This window comes from Sapajus apella, unplaced genomic scaffold, assembly GCF_009761245.1.
Source record: "Sapajus apella isolate SASKATOON/1434 unplaced genomic scaffold, GSC_monkey_1.0 scaffold49, whole genome shotgun sequence".
Classification (NCBI taxonomy): Eukaryota; Metazoa; Chordata; class Mammalia; order Primates; family Cebidae; genus Sapajus; species Sapajus apella.
In genome coordinates, this window is record NW_022436989.1 from 879,665 (window position 1) to 885,664 (window position 6,000).

Genomic DNA, 6,000 nt, shown 5'->3' on the forward strand with positions numbered 1-6,000 from the left:
AGGAGTTTGAGACCAGCCTGAGCAACATAGTGAGACCCCATCTGTTGGAAAAAAAAAAAAAAGAAAAATTAGCCTGCTGTAGTGGCACATTCCTGTAGCTACTTGGGAGGCTGAGGTGGGGGAAGATCCCTTGAACTTGGAGGCAGAGATTGCCGTGAATGGTGGAGCACCACTGTACTCCAGCCTGAGCAACAGAGCAAGACCCCACCTCAAAAAAAGGTAAAATGTGAATCACAGCCAAAAGGTGAAAATCTGATGTTTTCTAGGACCTGCAGGCTGTAGATAGTTCTGGTCACCTGATCTGGCCGCTCCCCAAAAGAAGGAATAAATAACTGTGTTTCATACACGGGGTAGATTGTACTCCTGGTCACACCACAACTTTAACCTAACGTTAGCCATTTTTCCGTTTTGTCTATCTCCCCAGCTCTTGCCTCAGAAGAAGAAACAAATAAAAGACGAGGCCACTGGTGGGAGGTCCCTATCAGTCCTAAATCATACTGTGGCACAAAGGAAAGAGAAGGCAGAGATCTTGTCCAAGTGACTCTTCTGTGAGATGGTTTCCCTTCCTCTGCCAAAAGCAGAGTTTGGACCAGACACAAGTACTTCTGCTAGCAGAGTTATGTGGGCGGTTCAGTGATGATTATAGCACTTCAGAAATTTCCTCAAACAAGCTCATTTTTTTTTCCTAAGAGTCGGGGGTCAACTATTTTGTGCAGGCTGGTCCTAAACTTCTGAGTTCCTCCCACCACGGCCTCCCAAAGTGCTGGGACTATAACTGTGAGCCACCACACCCAGCCTCCAGAAACAGTATTAACAACAAACACTGATACTGTTTGGTCTTAAAAGTGACGGTCAGTGCCCACTACTATTTCATGCAACAAGGCTAGAGGTTGGAAAACTTGCTTAGGGCATACTGGCCACAGGAAAAGGACTGTTGAGAGCACCACTGGAAGACCAGGTACTTCCAGCAGCCCAGACCCATATAGAGGGCAGCCAGCAGAATTTCAGTAGCCCAGCATCTAGGGGAGGGTCGGGAGGGATCAGGAGCTCATCAAGGGCAAAGCCTATGGGGCCCATTTATACCTGTTTTGCCCGTCAAATACCATTTGGGAACTTTATCTTCTCTTGAAACCATAGCCTATAACCAGGTCACCCTGATTAATGTACATATAATCACCAAAGTACAGAGAAGCCATAGAAATTCCCTGTGAGCATATGCAAAATTCTTAAGAACGTATGGGAAAGCAGATTCCTCAGGAATACATGCAAGTGGGATTACCTCACACATCTTGGCCACAGCCAAGAATATCACAGGCAGGCTGATAACCATGACAAAGGGCTGTCTTCTAATCATACAACCAACTGGCAGGAGAACCACCCTTTCCCCATCACCTGCTTTAAAAAAATGCCTTGCTGTTTGCATCTATCCTGGCCCATTTTACTGGTTTTGCTACACCTTGTCAAAACATAGTGAGGTTGGATACCTGCTGTTTTGTACTTTTTTTATGTGATCAGTCAAGTGTAGCCACAAGAGAAGACAAAGGAGAGTCTTAGGAAAAGACAAAGTTTATTCTGCTTACAGGTCCTAGAGACAGGAGGCCCAGCAGGCCATATAGGGCCACACAGGAAAGACACCAGGTGGCAGGAGGCAGAAGACACAAGCAAGGAGGAGGTTTGGGCCACTGTCTTTTTGGGGTTTCCTTGGACAGAGTCAAGGCAGGGCAAAGTGAATAGTTTAGGATTGATTAGTATGGAAAATTTCTGTGGGCTTTGGGTTACAGAGATGGTTCCTAATTGCCTGGCACCGGCCTCTGGGATGCTTAAGGCAGAGAGGAACATTGCCTCCCAGGGTGTCAGGTCAGATGCTGGAGGTTTGGGTCTGGATGGGCTAGTTTGCATATCAAAGGCATGCTCCTTGCTGGGCAAGGATTCACTGGCACAGAAACCTCAGATAAGGTAAGGAGGCCTGAGGACTAAACTCTGACCGGTGTTGTCTTAAATTTCCTCCTCACGGGCCTGGAGGAAGTCATTCCCAAGGGCCAGATCTGACATTCTCTTCTGCTGGTCACGAATTTTAAACCAAGCTGCTCTTCTGTAACCTATTACAAATCAGAAAATCTGTGAATTCCACCTATTACCTGTAAGCCTCCACTTCAAAGTATTGTGCCCTTTTGAGGCTAAACCAAGATATCATTTCAATGTATTGATTCACGAATTTGCCTGTAATTTCTGCTTGCCTAAAATTTACCCCTGCCTTTATGTTTCTCCTTTTTTTTCTTTTCTTTTTTAAATGACTAGTCAAATGCAGTAGTGAGAAGCGGGGGATGAGTAGAACAAGGCATTTGATGTGTAACTGACTGAGCAGTCCAGGTAACTCATTACCTTTGCACCAGCCACCTCGCCTTTAAAAACCCTTACTTGCAAGGCACTGTGGAAGACAGATACTCAGTGTGAGCTGCCTGATTCTCCTTGCTTGGCATCCTGCAAATAAACACCTTCCTTTCTCCTGACATAAATCTCAGTGTGGATATTTGGCCTGACTGCGCTGGATGAGTGGATGCCAGTTAGATTCAGTAACAGCCAGGTGTGCAGTGTTGGGGCTCAGAGATGGTAAGTGCAGACCTGCATTACAGTTGAGAAGAAGAGGTCAGGTGATTTCCAGTGCATTCCTTTCTCACCACTCTCTCTGCTGTTGACCACCAAGGGCAGAGACCTCTTTGACTGTGTCTCAGACAAACTGGTCCTGCAAAATGAGAGTTTGATGTGTATTGGACAGAGCTGCACCCCATCACTTCCGCCCTCCCAAAACAGAACTTCCTTCCAAGTGGGTGCTTGGAAACCAGCATGTTCAGGTGCTGGGAGAGCCCCCACTGCCCAGACGCCAGTCTCTGGTATCAACTAGGTATCCTGCAAACACCCTTTTTCCAAATAAGGTCACATCACAGGTCCTAGGGGAAAGATCTTCATGGGGGTGCCCCATTCAGACCACTACTGTTCTTTTAAGGGAGGATTTAAATCTCAAAATCAGGTAATCAATCGTGTTCTTCCACTCCAGGAAACCAAAGCTGCCCTCCATGTTCTGGTTTCCACAGTAAAGTGACACAACCTCAGGAAATAGTTATCTTCATGTAACCAACTCAAGTTCAGCTGCTCACAAGAAGCAAGGTGCGGTAAGAGAAAAGCAGCTTTATTGATGAAATGCTAGCAGATGGGAAATGCCAAGGCCTTAAAGAAACCATTTTTAAAGTTTGGGCTGAGGAAGGGGCTTAAGGAAGGGAAGCCTGATGTGAAAGGCATGCTGGAGTTGTTCAGGGTGCAGGGCTGTGTCTTCTGTGATGCCTACCTTGAGCACAGGCTGGCACCATCTTCACAGCTGCCATGGCCATGAAACTGAGCAACTTAGCAGCCAAGCCTCAAACCACGTTTTAAAACTCTTTTTTCCTTTTCCTTTTCGTCCTCAAACCTCCTAGTCTCAAGCTATAATAACTTCATTTTATTTATGTATTTATGAGACAGGATCGTGCCCTGTGCCCCAGACTGGAGTGCAGTGGCACAATCTGAGCTCACTGCAGCCTCCGCCTCCTGGGTTCAAGCAATTCTCATACCTCAGCCTCCCTGGTAGCTGGGATTACAAGCATATGCCACCATGCCCAGCTAATTTTTGTATTTTTTAGTAAAGATGGGGTTTTGCTATGTTGGCCAGGCTGGTCTCGAACCCCTGACCTCAAGTGATCTGCCCACCTTAGCCTCACAAAGTGCTGGGATTACAGACGTGAGCCATAATGCTGGGCCAATTCATTATTTTGGCTTCTTTCCACAAGCGGTGAGCAGCCGGAGCCTTTATATGATGCTTACAATCAGGCAATAGATTATCCATCTTGAGGCAATCTGTAAGTCGCGGAGAATTTCACAGCTGGACCTGCATGCCTGGTGTGTTTTCATCCCTGGAATTTTTTAACAAGCATATGGTTAGATAAAGGTGCATGGGGTAAAGAAGTATACAGTGGAAAAGGGAAGGGACTGGAGTTTCAGAGTACATTTCAAGGTTATATTTTAAGACTAAGGAAAAAAGTTTTTAGTTTGTTTCAGGGTTATATCTTGAGACTGGAAAGAAAGGAGGGAAGAAAAATGTTTTAAAATGTATTTGAAAGTCAACTACTGGCTCACATTCAGTAAAAATCTTGAGTGTTACCAGGTGTGGTGGCTCATGCCTGTAATCCCAGCACTTTGGGAGGCCGAGGCAGGCTAATCACTTGAGCACAGGAATTTGAGACCAGCCTGGGCAACATGACAAAATCCTGTTTCCACAAAAAATACGAAAATCAGCCAGGCGTGGTGGTGTGCACCTGTGGTTCCAGCTACTCAGGAGGCTCAGGCAGGAGGCTAACCTGAGCCAGGGAGGTCAAGGCTGCAGTGAACCTTGACCATGCCACTGTACTCCAGCCTGTGTGACAGTAAGACCTTGTCTAAAAACAAAAAAGAATCCAGAGTGCTAAAGCTAAAAGAGACACAATTAGCTGTCCAGAGCCCTCCTTTGCCCATTGAGGACAACTTGGTTAAATGTTTTCTCTGAGGTCACAGACAGGGTTTGGGCTGTACCCAGTTTCCTGCAGCCTCATTCCTGCCGTCGCCACGGCCGGCGAGGACACAGGCACAAGGACTCTAAGTGCCTTGCCCTCAGACTTCAGCAGAGCCGTGGCAAAGCTGCACAGTCCTCGGGGTGGCTTCAAGCTGGAGGAGGAATAAACCCGAGAGAGGCAGCCGCCTTCCTGTGAGGACAGGACACTCTGAGAATACTGAATAGGTGAGTAATGTTGTCATTGTTTTTGTCAGGATGGAGGGGGTGAGATTTTTCTCAGCTGGATTTTAAGCGGGAAGAAGCGAATTACTTTTCCTCATCTTACGGCTGGATGGGAAGAAATTTAGGAGGAAGGCCTGGCTGAAGCTGGGTGGTTCCTACCTGCCTGGGCCCCCTCACTAAGCCCCAAGGGAAGGTGGGGCCTGGAGCTGCTCTAGTGGTTGGGCCTTCCCCAGGCTGTGCTTGATCTCAGGGCGTGGCTGAAGATTGGACGTCTGCTGAGCCTCAGGCCTGGCAGTAATAGTGAAGTCAGGACACATCCAGAGAAGAAAACGACGGCTTTTAATAAGAAGAGCCTGGTCCGTTGAAATGGGGTGGGGAGAAGGGACTTCAGGAGAGGAGGACTTCCCTCACCTGGAGATGCCTGGGAGCCACGCTTGCCACCTGTGTCCTCTCCTTTGCCCAGTCAGCCATCGCAGCCACCAGCCCCGCTGGAAAGGGGTGCAGGAAAGTCCAGGACACTGTGGCTCTGCTGCCCTGTGACCCTCACACCCCCTCCTGTCTCCTCAGAGGGGCATCTCTCTTTGCAACCCCAAAGCATCACTTTTGGGACTGGTTAACTCCAAGCGTGCTGCAGCAGAGGCTCCGGGAGGGTCCAGGTCTGCATGGGGCGGTGCATCCTGCTCCCTCTTTGTATTGATAATGAATTGACTTCCCAGCATAAGTCATGGAAACACTCTTGCACCACTAACTTAGGGGTATTCAGCTCCCCATTCCAATCTCCAGTCTGCCTATCTGTTTTCTAGAAAGGCCTGCAAGTGCTGTGGGGAGACACAGGGGTGAGCCCTGCCCAGACTCCAGTCTCACCACGGTTGCGTGGCTCTGAGCAATTTCCTAGGAGTCTGTAGAGGTGTTTCTAGGGCAGTGCCCTGGGGCTGCCCAGGCAAAGGTGCAGCTGTGCCTGCAAGCCCTTAACCTGAGCTGGGGGGTGAAGGGGTGAGGGCCAGAGTGGCCAGTGATGCTTTTTCTTCAAGATTTTATCTTGCCTCAAACTGCCCTCCCTCTGGTAGATGATGACCAGGCCAGCAGAAAAAGACTCAGGAGTCTTCCTATGACTCGGAAGAACAGACTTGCAGTATTCACCATTTACCTCCCGTGGCAGCTGCTGAAATGTCAGGCCCTCTTGGACAAGCTTGGCACAT

At 48.4% G+C, this 6,000-nt stretch overlaps 1 protein-coding gene across 1 annotated transcript in view; it reads left to right on the forward strand.

The window, feature by feature from the left end:
* The window catches only part of ZNF496 (zinc finger protein 496), a 39,486-nt gene extending 36,970 nt beyond the window's left edge, over positions 1 to 2,516 (forward strand). Inside the window, exon 10 of the transcript XR_004257883.1 lies at positions 425 to 2,516. The gene's annotated coding sequence lies outside the window, so the exon portion shown is untranslated. The remainder of the gene's footprint in view (positions 1 to 424) is intronic.
* The last annotated feature ends 3,484 nt before the right edge of the window (positions 2,517 to 6,000 follow it).